This window comes from Megalopta genalis, chromosome 6, assembly GCF_051020955.1.
Source record: "Megalopta genalis isolate 19385.01 chromosome 6, iyMegGena1_principal, whole genome shotgun sequence".
Lineage (NCBI taxonomy): Eukaryota > Metazoa > Arthropoda > Insecta > Hymenoptera > Halictidae > Megalopta > Megalopta genalis.
The window spans coordinates 15,330,935-15,348,485 of record NC_135018.1 but is presented as its reverse complement, the minus strand read 5'-3'; the positions used below and the strand labels follow the sequence as shown (position 1 = coordinate 15,348,485).

Here is a 17,551-nt window from a genome sequence, read left to right as displayed (position 1 = left end):
GAGATAAGGGAAACGCATTTTAAGACACTTTCGCGTCCCTGCAGTCAGCAACCGCAGCTGGCGTTAATCTTCTGCATCGTGGGATCCATTAACGGCGGCGTATGTATATGTATATGTATATGTATGTACGCGACTCGTGAATTATAATTCGATAACGCGGAGCAAAGTGCGATTCGAATGCAGAAGTTTCGTTCTTCCTGTTTGGGAAGTGCTCGTCAATTTTCTCATATGTAAAGGCTGTTACAATTTAATACATAATATATATGTATAATACACACATATAATATTAATATTTTATTATTAATTATTTAATAATAATATAATATAATATAATATTATATTATATTATATATATATATTAATATTATATTATTATAATATAATATATAATAATATTATAATATTTAATAATTATTTAATTATTTAATATTATTATTAATTAATTAATATTTTATTTATTAATAATATTAATATATATATATATTAACATAGTATTATTATTATTATTATTATTATTAATATATATATATATATATATATATATATATATATACATCAAAATGTATTAAACTTCTGCGAACTCGAAGCAATTCTGTGAAACGAAATTCCGTGACACTCATCTGAATCTAAAATAATTATTTGGCTTACAGTATTTCCATATTATACGACTCAGTGCATTTAACGTTTACATTTTTAACAGTTTTTCAAATACAAATAAATCTGATAACGTACAAGTGATCTTGGAACGTGATGTCAACTGTTCGATTTTACTTCTCGACTAAATGAAATACTTGGATATTTTATGACATTTATTGAGGTTGTTGGCCTGGCGGTCGGCGTTCAAGAAATAATAATTGATAATGAACAATAACCCGGCAGTTTTGGTTCCGTTAATTAAATCACCTCAATTTCATGGGATTCTGCAGTGTAATGCTGCAGTAGTCGACGGCGTTAAAACAAATTCGTTAATAAGTAACACCAAACGTTGATCATATAATTAATAGCCTATTAATAATTGGTTAAATGATTCAGTGGTTTGGTCGACATTGTAGAGAACAAATTAAATACCGCTAAATTCCAGATTCTACGTTTCCTATTCTAAAATTGCTATTTTCAGAATTCTTCGAGCATCAATTATTCAACGAATCTAACTGCTCGATAAATTGTCCAATGCAAAAGGTAAAAAGATACTTTCACATACCCCGAAGCCGCTACTTTAATTATCATTATTTCGGTTAATATTCATCTAATATTCATCTAATATTCGACTTTTTCTCAACTTGTAAACGTCGTTAGGAACTCTCAAGAATTGCGTCGCCCGGTCTCAAACGAATCGAAAGGGCGTGCTTGAACGAAATCAATCGTTCCCGGCGTCGAGAAGGAAATGTTCTAATTCCACGGTTCGATGACACGGCGATGCAGGCAGCGAGCTCTCGTTAACCTTGCACGAGTGACATAAAATCCAGCCGGGAGATTATCAATCGGTTATGAATATTCCATAAACGGCGCGCGGTCAGCGTGTCTGTAACTTTTCAGGAACGACGGATTTAATTGCGCGGAGGCAGTCTCATTTCGTACAACTGGCTGCACAGTCGATGCTATCTGACCGTGGCTCATAAATAAACGGCCGTTCATAAATTAAGATAGCTCTTTCCTTTGTTCTCGTCGCGATCTTCGCCGTTCCGAAATTCCATCGGAACCATTACGATGCGCGCCACGACTTGATAATTTCTCGCGGGTTTCACACATCGGGAACTTTGTAAATGGATGTTACGTATCTCCTGTGCACAATACGCGAACAAACTGTAATCGCGAATCTTTTTGCAGGGAATAAAAAATATAGGTATTCAACTTATTCGCCGGTTCAGGGAATGAAAACGCTGAACCTGCCGGCTCGAAAAGCGATTAAACTAGGTAATTAGCTCGTTTGAAAATAACGACGGGACTCGATGTACAATTTAGATTTCCCGTCATTTTCATTGCAACGCGGGCTTGAACGTAGGAATTTGTTCGTTCGCTTCTCAAGTCTTCGTTTAATTTCACCAATTTGCAAATAAGAAACGGCGGATCGATTCTTGCTGGTAATGTTAAATCGGGCAGCAATTAGATGCCTCTATTAAAAGCAGAAATGTGACAGTGCTTGCTAATAATTGGACTGCGAATTGTATGCATTTATTGCTAAAATTGATAAGAGAAATACAGAATAATTTATATATTATGTTTATTAGAAGAATTTATTTTTGACCAGTATTGTGTTACGTTATTTTCAATCGATTGAAACTATTAAATGGAGAAATACATCGATATTCTAATCTTGTTTTAAACAATTACAAAATTGTTATTTTGCATAAAGATCCGATTCAACCGAATGCCTTTATGTAAAATAAAGAGATCCTCAATTAATCCTAATTAATCAATTGATTTAATTAATCGTAAATCGTCGCTTGAATTAATCGTCGATCGTCGATCGAATTAATCGATTGATGGAACTAATTGTGAAACGTCGATCGAAAGAGACGATTAATGATTGTTGATTTTTTAACGGAATTGGGAAAGATACATTTTGATGTAATGTCGTTGAGAGAATTGTCTTTATCATATTTACCGTTTTATCATGTAATTTTTAAATTCCCATGAAATGAAATTACTACATTTCAATTATTATAAATTACAATCGAAAGAAGTCGAATCCTCAATCGCAATTAACGATTCACCGTAATATTTCAAAATCGTTAATTGCGGTTAATGTTCGAAAGGAACGTGATCGTAGATCGCGATTAACAGTTAACACGTTCCGTGCCGAGCCTTTTTTACTCGAATCTTCACACTTTGATATTTTACTAAAACTTGATGTATTACGTGCAATTATTAATTCTCGTACACATAACAACGTAACAAAAACTTATCAACGCCCATTCTTGCGGTGGAAATTGATTCTTCGGTTCTAAATTTCTTGTAAACAATTTGTTCAGTTCACTAAGTAAACATGCAAGCGTGTACCATGGATGGTACATGTGGCACGGAACGTGTTAACAATAAGTAATTCCATTGTTAGTCGTCGATTAATTTGTTTTCCCGACTCCGGCCGTATGTGACCGACGAAACGGACGTGCCGACGAACAAAAACTGAACAGATCTCTCCTATCCGCAAAACGTGCGAGCGTTCTAAAATGACGAGCGTCGACAGGGAGTCCTAAAAACTCCGGTTACGGAAGAACAATGGCAAAGCGAGTCGCACAATTCGCCGCCGGTGCTCGTCTCTCCCGCGGCGAACAGTGGCCGGGTCGACATAATTAGAAGAATAATTCCTTAATTAAAGTAAAACATCAAACAATAAAATTAATCGTTGCATTATCTCCTCGCGAGCTTGCATAATTATATTAAGCTAATTAACGAGCCTCTCGGGTTCGTCGAGCGAGACGCACGCTTGTGCGTGTTCCGAGGGACGCCGAGCGTCGCGACGACGCGACGCCGTCGATTCGGGCGCGCTCCGCTCGGCTCGGCTCCGCTCGGCTCCGGCTTCGAGCAGCTGCGAACAACGGCCACCTGGACACGCGGCCAGGTAGAAGCGCGTTTAATGTCCATCATCCTCCGCACTTTATTTTTCTGCACGTTTGTCTTTCGCTCGCCGACTGACCGGCTCCGGGAACCTCTTACGGATAAATCGATGAATTATGGAAGACGGAAACGCCGGATTCGTAATTGGATCGCAAGAAAGTCGTAATTTCGATTCCGATCGCGCGATCCCCTTCTTCGAATACTCTGCTGCGATACAATATCTTTAAGTTGATCACATGAAACGACGTAATGATTCGTATAAGGATACGGGAGAAAGTAAAAATTGTTTTCGAGAGATTATAATAAATGTTACTCCGATGAGCGGAGTTGGGAATATTTTGTTCGATATATTATTCGAATAAAATTTTATTCGAAGAATTTATTCGATGTATTTTATTCGAACGAAACAATGCACGATTACTGCGATTTTACCATCGATAAATAGTAATCTCGACGCATCTCTATCAATGCAATCAATGTTGTTCGATATATTGTTCGACAAATATATTACTATATATTATTCGATATATTGCTCGAATAAAATTGTATTCGAATAAGAATTTATTCGTACAGGAATTCGTACGGGAAACAATTGATTCGAATAAACGTGATAGAACATAAAGCGTTCTTTTTCAATATAAAGACTAATTATTAACATTCGAATAAAGAACTGTGCGAACAAAATATTCGTACGAAAGGAATTCATACGGACAATTATCTCAGATAAATATTTATTCGAAACAATCCGAATAATGCCGAGCTCTTGAATAAACGCTTCTGCGTTTTTATATTACATTTGTTTATTATTTTAATGCTCTTAACCGGTACGACGATCTCCGCAAAGATAACTGGTGCATTGGAGCCACGATGCACCGTAAATAAAAAGTGCAAAACCAAGGATTAATGTGATTTCAGACAAATCGTCCGTCCTATTTTATTCGTAGAAAGCGTCGAAAGTGATCGGTATAATCGTTCGCGACCCCGGCACACGAGTTTTAGGGTTGAGAAAACAAGGGTTACTCGGCACGAATATTACTCGCAGGATATGCGGGTTGGAAAAAATCGACCGCCGAGCAACCTCCGCTCCGGTTAGGAGCAGACAAGTAAGGAAGGACAGCTGTTCGGAGCACATGTGGGCCCATTCGAACATCAGGCCCCGCTCTGTTATTCGCGTCGGCTGCGAGACTATAGCGCGGATGCCGCAGCACTATAGCTGTTTCCGGTACGATCGTCCTTCGCCGAGCTTAGAGCGGCTGCTCCGATTTGCGCCGAGACTCTCCGAACCACTGGATATCCTCGAATATTCGTTGATACATTAACAAATCATCGGCGATGACTTTTATAATTTTCCAAAGCCCGTAACCAATTAAATCGTACGCCGACAAGTTTGGTTCGTCGAGAATAAATTTCTGCGCTAACACGTTCGGCACGCCAGATTTAATATCCACAAAATGTATCACAATTGTTCAATGTTTATTCCACTAGTTGTTCCAATGTTTATTACTTCGATGTTACGAAATTTTCAAGGTTGCTGGAACGGCGAGCAAAATGCTAAAATTCCTTTGGAAAATGTAATTGAAAAGTTGTACAAGAAGACCGCGAATCCTCGCGCGTTCCGAGCTGGATGCAATTTTGTAGAATGCAACAGCAGCGTATTCATCGGTATACTCGTATATTCATTGCATTATTATACGACGTTGATCGCGAGGAATCGTTTAGCTCGTGTAAAAATCCCCCCCCCCCCCTCTATATGGCTCTCTATAATCAATTAAAAGAAAAACGTGGATCGAGATCGGCGATCTACCAACAACTAATAAATGCAACAGCTCTAATTTATTTGCCGCGTCTGAGGTAATACGTAATCGCGCGCAATTATACCGAGGGTCCGATGCATTTGCAGCACTTGGCAGGCGCATCGACCGTAAACGTATCGATTCAATTCTTTTCCAATTCTCCGACGCGATTCGCCATGGCGGACACACCGTCAAAGGCGATACCTTCGGCGAGATACGCGCCGTTTAAGTATCAATTATTAAGATTACGAGGATATTTTGCATGTCGACGCGCCGCGCACTTATTAAGACGCGTTATATCGCCGCGCTTATTAATTATACTTGCAGAAGCACACCGTTCAGGAATCATTGTAACAGTTTGAAATTGTTTTTTAATGAATTTTAACGGGCCGTTCATCAGGTCATTACCTCGTTAATCTTTCGTTATTCCTCGTAATCCGGGGCTAAATTTATGCCGGCCGGTGTAACATCAACTAATAAAAATATCGTATTCCGCTCGCGTTCGGCTCCTGTTAATGAACAGTAAGTAATTGGTACGCTTGATACTTTTTATTCGAGATGATAAATCCGGCCGGATCGCGCAACGCCGGGGAATCATTTAATTGTTACGACATCAAATATTGAATTTCATAGAATGGAAATATATACGGCGGATTCTCTGTATAATAACCGATACAATATTTTAATTGCCGTGTACAACGGCGAGACGTACACTAGAATAAATAAGTCTCTTGGTAATTTATACAATTAAATTTACCTCATTGTACACACAGAGGCGGTCTAAATAATTGGATGTTCATTTTACGGGCGCGATTTTATTTGTATTTGAAATTCCACTTGCCGCGCTCGTATTAAATATTCAGCGATTCTACAGTATCAAATAAAACGTCACGCAGCATTTCTTCTGCACGATGCATAATTCATGTTCCGGATAACAGATCCTTTTTTTCTTTCATTTTTTTATCTTTTTGAGGGATTACATTCGCGCGCGCGTTATTTGTCATAATATTTCATCCTCCGGTAAATTATTTAACGTCTTTATGAAAGTAATTGAACACCGCAACGAGAATTAATCCGGAAAGTTTCTCCGACGCTTTTAACATCGTCTCGACGCGATGAATCAAGATTTTGCGAACGACTTTACCGGGAGATCTTGTTCCGTTACTTCCAACCTATCGTTTCGAAGCTTGTCCGTCGCCTAATTTGCTTTAAAATAATTCTCCTAAATTACTTGTAAGATTCGGCGAAAGAATTCGAGCCTGGTCCGACATCGACTCTCGTGATTATTTATTTAGCTGACTTGTGGATCGTACTCGTGAATGCTGTCATAATTAAATGCACGTGGTATGCTAGAACAATTTTAGTACTTCTCGATTGTTGCAAATTACACGGCTTGCAGAGTCAATTCAAAAGGATCTGTAATTATTTCTTCGCGTCGAGAGGGCGCGTCAGATGCATCGCGGATCTTTATGCGAGATAAAAATGCTTCTCAAATATCTTAAATATATTAATAGTCTATTAATAATTGGTTAAACACGATTCAGTAGTTAGTAGAGATTGTAGAAAGTAGATGAAGCAGTGGCAAATTCTAGATTCTACGTTTCCTTTCTGAAAATTATTATCTCTTTTCAGAATTAAAATACAGATAAAAATTTGGAAAAGAAAAAAGCAAAGAAATAGAGTTAGTGGAGATCGTAGAAGGTAAATTAAGTAGTGTGTTATAAATTCTAGGTTCTGCGTTTCCTTCCTTAAAATGATCACCTTGTCAGAATTAAAATGGAGATAAAAATTAAAAAAGAAAAAAGCAAAGAAATAGAGTTAGTGGAGATCGTAGAAGGTAAATTAAGTAGTGTGTTATAAATTCTAGGTTCTGCATTTCCTTCCTTAAAATGATCATCTTGTCAGAATTAAAATACAGATAAAAATTAAAAAAGAAAAAAACAAAGAAATAGAGTTAGTGGAGATCGTAGAAGGTAAATTAAGTAGTGTGTTATAAATTCTAGGTTCTGCGTTTCCTTCCTTAAAATGATCACCTTGTCAGAATTAAAATGGAGATAAAAATTAAAAAAGAAAAAAGCAAAGAAATAGAGTTAGTGGAGATCGTAGAAGGTAAATTAAGTAGTGTGTTATAAATTCTAGGTTCTGCATTTCCTTCCTTAAAATGATCATCTTGTCAGAATTAAAATACAGATAAAAATTAAAAAAGAAAAAAACAAAGAAATAGAGTTAGTGGAGATCGTAGAAGGTAAATTAAGTAGTGTGTTATAAATTCTAGGTTCTGCGTTTCCTTCCTTAAAATGATCATCTTGTCAGAATTAAAATGGAGATAAAAATTAAAAAAGAAAAAAACAAAGAAATAGAGTTAGTGGAGATCGTAGAAGGTAAATTAAGTAGTGTGTTATAAATTCTAGGTTCTGCGTTTCCTTCCTTAAAATGGTCACCTTGTCAGAATTAAAATGGAGATAAAAATTAAAAAAGAAAAAAGAGAAGAAATAGAGTTAGTGGAGATCGTAGAAGGTAAATTAAGTAGTGTGTTATAAATTCTAGGTTCTGCGTTTCCTTCCTTAAAATGATCATCTTGTCAGAATTAAAATGGAGATAAAAATTAAAAAAAAAAGAGAAGAAAAGAAGTATTTAACACACTCTTACCCCGCACCAGCGTTATAAAAAGAAAACCCTTCGCGGACGGTCCCTCGTGTTCTGAGCTATGGTTCAGAAACACTGGAACAGCAGCTTAACGTGACGGCGGATAGATTAATATGAAAATCATAGCAGTCCGCAGAAGCCAGCGCGATAAAGCATGTACGCGCAGTGAATTAATACGATTCGAGTGCAACGGCCAACTGTACATAATATCCTCTTGGTGCTCGGGTATCACTGTCGCCCGGCCAGATTTGTTTCAGCCGGTGCTAATTGCAATTTTTAGTTTAAGTAATTATGCTAATGCGCGGATTATCTAAGATCTCGCCGGTGAAAAAAAAGGGGTGCTCGTTCCCTCTCATGCAATTCAAGCAGGCGCGGAAAAACTGATTTGCAAACAATCTCGTAAAACGAGCCTTAATATCGCACACTCGAAACCGTGCAACAAACTTTAATGAAAGTTCCGCGAGCGAAAGAAAAGGGGGAAAAGCGAGGGAAGCGGGGCGGGGAGGAGAGGAGAAAAAGGAATCTCTGACGTTCGCGGGATTCTTGGCGTCCAGCTCGGTTAGAGATCAAGGCGAAGTGAAAGAGACAACGGGGTGCGACAAGTTGTGTGTACGCGTGGGCACATCACGGAACTACAAAAGAATCAAAGAGAGGCGAGTCGGGGTGCCGCGTGTATGAACACCACCGGCGGGTTTCCATAAGCCGCGACGGCTGAAGGATATTCTCGTCACTTTCTTCGCTTTTGTACTTTCTCCCTGGAAAATCCAACCGGAGACTGTGCCCGGCACTGCACCGAATGACCCAAAAAAGGACCGTCCACTTTTTCGACTCGCTATCCACCGCATGGCTCAATTTTTCACCCTTACCGCCTCGCTCGGGGCAAAAATCGCCGTCCTTTATTCCTACGGTCGCGGGCACGTAAATAGGAAAATGGAAATATGTATATGTACAATAGTATATAATGTATAGTATATAATATAGAAATCTAAAAAAATTGTTCTTAACTCGTTCTCCAACAAACTAGTCGGTCTAACATCTAAAAAACTTCAGGCTATCTGGTCCAATTTGACAAAAATATTGCGATACTTTCATCAAAATATTTGTGCAATATCTTTTTCAAAAATTGGACAAAATGTTTCCTCAACTTTTTATGAAATAAATATTTACGTATGTATTTGTTTAAGCAGGTGCTTGAATAAGTGTCCAAATATTTATCTGAAATAAAATTCCACGAATAACATAGAATTGTCGAATTAAAGCGTTAGTGACCAACGGAAGGCTTTGTCATGGAAATCCAATTGATTTGTTCGTTCATTTGTGCGATCATTGATCCGTGAATAATTGTATAAATCATTTTTGTAGACTACTCGAAAACAATAGAATCAAAATTATATTGTCCGTGATTCTAAGGGGATGAAATTTTTATTTACTATAGCTGCAGTTGCGGAGCAATGAAAATTATATTTTCTATGGAAGAAATGATAAAGCTCATTTACCGTTCGCTTGTTTATTTATAAATTTGTATAGGCAAATTAGAATACAGTGGAACAGAAATTTTATTCGCTGTAATTCTGATTGTAGAATAATTAATATTATATTTTCCACGATTGAAGTTGCGCAGCTGATTTCCTATTAATTTATTTGTTTATTCATGTATACGGTTTGAATTTCGACAAGTAATTTGGGGAACAGTGGAATTAAAATGTTACTTCTTGAAGCTGTTGCATCGATGGACAGAAATCTGCGTACAGCGGCAGTCTATAAATGCCGAAAATATGGGCAATTTATTGTTAGACATTTTCACCGGGAATTCTCTTGTTTATTAATCGTACTCGTTAAATCTTGAACAATTTTTTAATGAGCCGAACCGGAGATGATCCGATTTATCACAAATGCATCGAATCCGCAGCTTAGTAATTATGTGCGCTCTCAACCCCCGATTTACGAGGTGCGTTTTATTCACGATCAGCGAACGTATCTTTCTATGGTATTTACGGAAATTATCATATTCCAATGGCAAATGCGTCGAATAACGAGGTTATTAATCCCGAATCAATTAAATAGAAAGAATCGATTGTTTCAAGACGCAATAACGAGAGCGACAACGCATATCACGCGTTTCCAAATTCGATTTATAGAATCATTTCTAAACAGGCACAGTCGTCGAATGTGAAAATACGCTGTTACATTTTTTAGTATTTAATTACTGGTCAGCGCCTTGTTTAGGACATTATTTATGGAATTAACTATTCGTAGATAACGTAGAAATATTCGTATATAACGTAGAATTAACTATTCTACGGATCTTTATGCGCTTGTATCTCATTGAAATGTTTCAAGATTAGCTAATGAAAAGATTCCATAGAAACAAATAAAAAGTTGCGGCTCGTTCTTATTTCACTCAAACTGTCGGTACGAGCGATAATATTTTATTATCACTTCAGATCCTCCGCAACCAATTCACGATATTTCTGCATAAATAACCACAATCCATTAGCGACTTAACTTATTTTTCAGCAGTTTGATATCTGTTTCGAATTAACATGACATTTTTCAGAGCTAATTTTATAAGAAACGGAGCAACAATGAATACCGAGCAGGTATTAATTTTTCATTAAGTTGTCGTTTCATAAAATGTACAGAAGCGAGGCCAAGGCAACCAGAGTTGGGCAAAATTTTATTCGGATGACGGATAATAAAATTCAACATTATCGAACGAATATCGGATAGAATAAAAATTCGAAAAATATCTTGGAATATCTGGATAAGAATTAAACCGAATAAGATTTGATTCGAATAAAACTTCATTCGAACACGAAGTTGTTTATTATTCGGAACAGAATTTATTTGTGTACGAATTAATTCGGGAAATAATCGAATCGCATTATAATTCGAACAATTTTACAATCTCTATTCTAATAATTTTACAATCTCTATTCTAATAATTTTACAATCTTTATTCGAATAATTTTACAATCTCTATTCGAATAATTTTACAATCTCTATACGAATAATTTATTTAAACTACGAAGAATTGTAATCTGTTACGAACAATGAACAATTGTCGTTCGAATAAAATGTTCGACTAAAAAGAATTCGTTCGAACAATTATTATCGGTAAATATTTCGAAACAGTTCGAACAACGCCCGACTCTGCAAGTTTGATGGGCGAAATTTCGATAAGCGCGCGTTGACCCTCTTTTTCAAATCGTTCATTACAATGCGGTTATTGTTGGAACGGTTTGCAATGCTCGCGAGCGCGAGGCAAAATCCTTTCCGTGCGCCGCGCGCGGATCGACGCATTCGTTTCACTATAAATAACGAGGTCGCGGTTAAAAAGCACAAAACTAAAACGGGATCAGTGGAACACCGTGGAGAATAAACCGTGAAAAAAGTTCGACGCGAAGGTTAGAGAAACGATCGGTCTGGATCAACGCGGAGTACAGGAAGCGATCGGCGAAAACGAGTTACCACGATTTCCGTGACGATTTCGCACGTACGCTACAGGAATTATAAATCGCTCGATCTATTATGCAATTCCGGCAATACAATTTTGTTTAAGGGATAAATATCTGTGAAAAAGGATTAACAGATTCAAAAGGAAATTTCGTTGCAGCATCTCCCGTGTTCAGAAGCAATTGAATTTAACTGACGACGCGTGCGACGAAGATTTTGATTAATCAGAGTTTGCATTTTTTGCAAGAACAAGTTCGGCGTACATTTTAATAAATAAATAAATATGTAGCTTGCACAGAATGTTCTACTAAATTAAACTCTAATTTTATTACACAAATGTGCGAATGCAAGCGACAGATGTAATCGGCGCCTTTTTATGGTATATACTTGATCCCGTTTTTCTAGCTTATTTCGTTATATACAAATTGTAATGTAACACGAACTGTAATACACGCATCGAATTTTATTTTTCCATTCGCGAATTGTTTCGTAACGTTTTTAAACGTGTCGTAAAATACAGTGTAAAAATTGTATCATATAAAAAGAATGTAAAACTTATTTCGGTTTTAATCGCGTACCATAAAATACAATGCAAAAATTGTTTCTGATTTTAATCATATCATATTATAAAGTGCAAAAATTGTTTCGATTTTAATCGTATCATATAATACAATATAAAAATTGTTTTGATTGTAATCGTATCGTATTGTACAATGCGAACATTGTTTCGTTTTTAACAATACCATAAAATACAATGTAAAATTTGTTTCGTTTTTAATCATTTCGTAAAGTACAATGTAAAAATTGTTTTGTTTTCAATCATAGCATAAAGTACAATGCAAAAATTGTTTCATTTTTATTCGTATCATATAATGCAATATAAAAATTATTTCGATTTTAATCGTATCATATCATACAATGCAAAAATTGTTTCATTTTTATTCGTATCATATAATGCCATATAAAAATTGTTTCGATTTTAATCGTATCGTATCATGCAATGCAAAAATTTTCATTCTTATTCGTATCATATAATGCAATATAAAAATTATTTCGATTTTAATCGTATCATATCATACAATGCAAAAATTGTTTCATTTTTATTCGTATCATATAATGCCATATAAAAATTGTTTCGATTTCAATCGAAATAAAATACAATGCAAAAATTGTTTCGTTTTTAAACGTATCATATAGTACAACGTAAACATTGTTTTCATCTTAACCATATCATAAACTACAACGTAAATTTAAGTGAATGAAAATATAATCACCATTTATGACGAAACTGCTTCACTAATGCGTCGAAATTTGACAGAAATGTCACTTGTCACAGTTGCTTCTTATGGTTATATCTGAAAAAAATAATTACGAACGCGTGCATTATCACGTCGGACCGAATGAAATGCAAGCTAGAATGATTATTCTTTGAAGATTTCTTCACGAATATTGTGCCTTGAAATTGCAGTAATTAATAATTAGAAGCAGTCGTTGTACAAGCAGTCGTGGCCGAGTGGTTAAGGCGTCTGACTAGAAATCAGATTCCCTCTGGGAGCGTAGGTTCGAGTCCTACCGACTGCGGAACGTGGCACACGAGGATTATTTTTTCTCGTAATCACCCACACGACATTTTTTTTTATTTGCTAATCAATGAAGATCTGTATCGAAACCGATCCAATCTGTTTTCATTAAATGATTCTTATTTTAGACACTTGTTTTGAATTTTCGTTACTCGGATCGTAAGATATGGGAATCGATTGAGTTTTATTGTTGCGATTGAAAAATCTCTTTATAAAATTGTCAGCGTTATGTCAGAGTTATGTCTGGATTATCGATGTAATTAGGCAACCTCTTTTGGAATATTGTCCATGCTCAATGAAACATCATCAGCTCGCCAAACTATTTATAATATTTTGTTATTATTAGTATTATCTATCAATATTATTTTATTATTATATTAATATTTTGTTATTATACGTTTCTGCCGAAGAAAAGAGTTAACAGATATTATCATTATTTTTTTATTTAATTGACGAAGAGATAATCTCTGAAATGATCTAGTATGTATTATTATTAATAACGATATCGAGGTTGCTTATTTTAAGATAGACATAAATTTTACGTCTCGCTCGTAAATATTTTGCAAAGACCGAATCGTTCGATCTTTTCGTCAAAATATAAAGGTTTAATAAATGTTCTCGAATTTCGCTACGAATAAGATTTTATAAGATTGATCCTTCAACGAACAAATATTTCATCGACGATTCAACAACGTTTCAATCTTCGTTAGCTATTTTTGTTAGACTAAACAGAGAAATCGGTATAGGCGGCCCACGCATCTTTAAACAAGTCATCATTAGTCCTTTCCAATATTTCAAAATTCCGTTCATTTCTCCACAATATTTAAGTATTCAAGGAAATGTAGGCGTACAATATAAATACAAATTCTTTTCATCTTCTAAGAAATTATTACAATCGAAAAACTTCTAGTCATCAAAACTGAGGAGAAAGTGGTACGGCAAGGGGTTAATATACGTTAATATAGTTATTATTTATAATATATTTATAATTTATTTATATATAATATATAAATATATATAATTTATTTATAATATATTTATAATTTATTTATATATAATATATAAATATATATAATTTATTTATAATATATTTATAATTTATTTATATGTAATATATAAATATATATAATTTATTTATAATATATTTATAATTTATTTATATATGAATTTGATATGATACGACTAAAAACGAAACAATTTTTACATTGCATTATATGATACGAATAAGAATGAAACAATTTTTGCATTGTAATTGTTCCGACTTATAGCATTTCCATTTTATACGAGATAGTGCATTTTATGTATATGAAATTGAGTCTTGTGACTTCGTACAACAAATTATCTTGGAACGTGATGTAGCAATTTTAACAGCGCCTTGAACTCACTAGAGCGCAAAGGGTTAAAATTTCATGTAATCCTCTATGAACTCGTCAAATTTGCAATATTTCAACGCGAACTTGCCTGCGCTTACCAATTTGTAAATATGCAACACTTTCTGAAACAATAACCGTCAGCGATTAACCGGCAGTCCGGTTAAGCAGTCTAATTAAGAATCAAACAACGTTGGAAAAGCGGGCCAGAAGACAACAGAAAATTATCGTCCAGCATAGTCGAATAATAAGCTCGGCACAGTAAATTCTCCCCAATTTTCTTTCAGCTTGTAAACGAAAATGGACAATTTGGGAAGAAGGGTACGATCATTCGAGCCTCCCGGCTCATTTTTATAGTCGCCGATTGTGAAGATTATTTTCAAGGTTATTGTCAAGGTTCATTGATATCTTTACGATTTACAAGTGGTCCATCTTTATACAGGCTGTCCGAAAAATAAGGAATAATCCGGAAATAGGGGGTTTCTGAGGTCATTCGAAGTAACTTTTTCCTCAGCGAAAATGCAATCCGCGGCTTCGTTTACGAGTTATTAACGAAAAACAGTGACCAATGAGAGATCGCGTACTGCTGACGCCCCGCCCTCGCGACCACTGCCGCTGCGTCATACGGCCGATGCGACGCGAGATTGACCGCAAGGGCGGAGCCCCGGTCGCACTCGCTCTCCGATTGGTCCATATTTTTTGTTAATAACTCCTAAACGAAGCCACGGATTGCATTTTCGTTAAGGAAAAAGTTACTTTAAATTACCTCAAGAATCCCCCATTTCCGGATTGCGAGACATTTTTGGACACCCTGTACACGATCACATACCAGACTATAAAATAAAATAGATAAAATAAAATAAAATAAAGTAAAATAGAATTCTACAAAGCACAAGTTTTCAAAGTTCGTACTGTAATGGTAAAAGTTTATTCAATATGTAATACGCAGACAGCGGATTTCATGCATTAGTGGAAAAAATTCAACTCATCGGTGGATCGACCGATGCCCCGAGTATATTTTTCGCGTCCGTCGGCCTCATCTCGTTAACAATTCCATCGGCGATCGATCGTTTTTATGGTTGCCGATTGTCAATAATTATAGAAACGAGATAATCGTATCGCCTCCTCCGAAATGCTGCATTCTTGTTTACAAGCTGAAGGAAAATTCGGGAGAATTTACTGTACTTTGAATCGGCAAGCGACGGAAAACTCTCCCCTAAGTCCCGAAGTTTATCGAACGGGGAGCGCGCCGCTACCAAATACGGTAGCTACGGCAACGATCGCGTCGTACATTGTCCGTTAAACGATACGAACGGTATAATTTGAAATTAGAATAGTCGAAGGCGGCGGGGGAAGATTTTCCTATTGGGAAACATAATTAGCGTGTCACTGGCAAACGCGGGCTGCCCGTGTTCCACGGAGCGCGGAGCGCCTCGCACTATTTTCGTATCGCCGTCTGCGTCGAGCCCAGGCGCCTTACGACGGTCCTCTTTGGGGAACTTTCCGCGTTCACCGAATCACGGTCGGTAACCAGTTCCCTTCGCGGTCGCATATACACGTGCTATGAGCCCAATTCCGCCAGAAACGATTGGTTCCCTCTTCGACATCCTGATGTATCGCCGATATTGCAGCTACCTTCTATTCCCGGCTTTTCTCCGACCGTGCCGCGATTTCGGCCGCGATAGGGATGGGAGTGACACCCTCGCGAGCTCGTTCTCCGAGGAACACCCTGCCGAACAGTTGGGCGCACGGTGGTCGGTTTCCGCAGAAAAAGCGGACAAAAAATATGCGACGACTACAATTATATATTTAACCCTTAAATGCATATTGTTGCCAATTGTCTACATTCCAGTTCCACTTAATTTGATTCAAAAACCTGAGTATGTGCGTTTCCGAATACACGTTGATAACAATAGACAATAGACCATGTGTGAAATAAAAGACTTGACATTACTTTTGGCGAGTAAGTTATATGTTTTTTGACATTTGAATGTGGTGGGTGATAACCTTCAATGTGTTACTTGGAGAGATATTTTCTTTTTTCGAGTTTCCTATAAAGTAGTGATTTATCTGATCGAAAAAAAAAATTACTTCTCATCTGTTGTCAAGTAAGCTATGAATGTTTGATGTTGCATTTGAAAATTTTATTGGATATATGCCAGATTTTAATATATAAATAAATACTCAATAATAATAATATTATAATAAATAAATACTCAATATTATTACCTAGATTTTTTTATTTATTTTTTACGTAACCTATGACTACATTCCTATAAAAAACGAGTTTTTAAAATTCAAAACAAAAAATCATGCATTTAAGGGTTAAGCGTTACTTTTTCATTTTATATTACTAGTGCATACATATACAGGGTGTCCCAGGTTTTAATGTTCAAACGTTGTTAGTGTATTCTATGGCACGAAGTAAGGAAACAATGTTATGTAAACATAGGTCAGAGCTAAAAACAAAAATAAAAAATAAACAAAAATCTTCGATCGATGTCAATCATGTATTGTCAACAACGGTTATGTATTAATAAACACAGCATGCATAAACACACGACATGTGCTGATCTATTCAAGCCAATGCTCGCAGTAACAGCAAGTTGATTACTATTCCTATTCTGAATTTTTGTTATAACATTTTTTTCTTACTTTGTGCCATAGAATATACTGACAAAGTTTGAACATTAAAACCTGGGACACCCTGTATTTGGGATTTTGTTGGGGCGGAATAATGAGAACAAAATGCGGTGTTTGAATTGTTTATAAATAATTTTTTTTTAAATACAATTTTCGTTTCCAATTCGATTCAATTGAATCGAACATCCTTTCCGTTTTCATGTTGCGAACATCGTTCCGAAAGCAGTAATGCGATCCAGTAGTTTCGACCTTTCGATCGTTCTTTTCCTCGTGCTCGACATGGACGGGTCGGATGCGAGCAAAAGTCTGCGTATAATTTAAAAAAAAATTTATATTTATTCTCATTAGTTTTAACAGAGTGCGAACAGTTGGAATATTGACATTTTACACGACCTATTCGAAACATCTCGCGAAACTCGGTAGCCCATTGGTATCACAGCATGCTTCGTGGCATGTGCTATTTTGGCATTATTATTAGATGATTTCTCCAATAGCAGCTAGTAGC

General features: G+C 36.1%; 1 long non-coding RNA gene and 1 other non-coding gene across 2 annotated transcripts in view; one reads left to right on the top strand and one right to left on the bottom strand.

The window, feature by feature from the left end:
• LOC117219282 (uncharacterized) overlaps positions 1 to 17,551 on the bottom strand; it is a 359,703-nt gene that overhangs the window by 229,140 nt on the left and 113,012 nt on the right. The gene's annotated exons all lie outside the window — the stretch shown is intronic.
• On the top strand, positions 12,953 to 13,034 carry TRNAS-AGA (transfer RNA serine (anticodon AGA)). Its single transcript has one exon. It is a non-coding gene; the product is annotated as a tRNA-Ser (tRNA).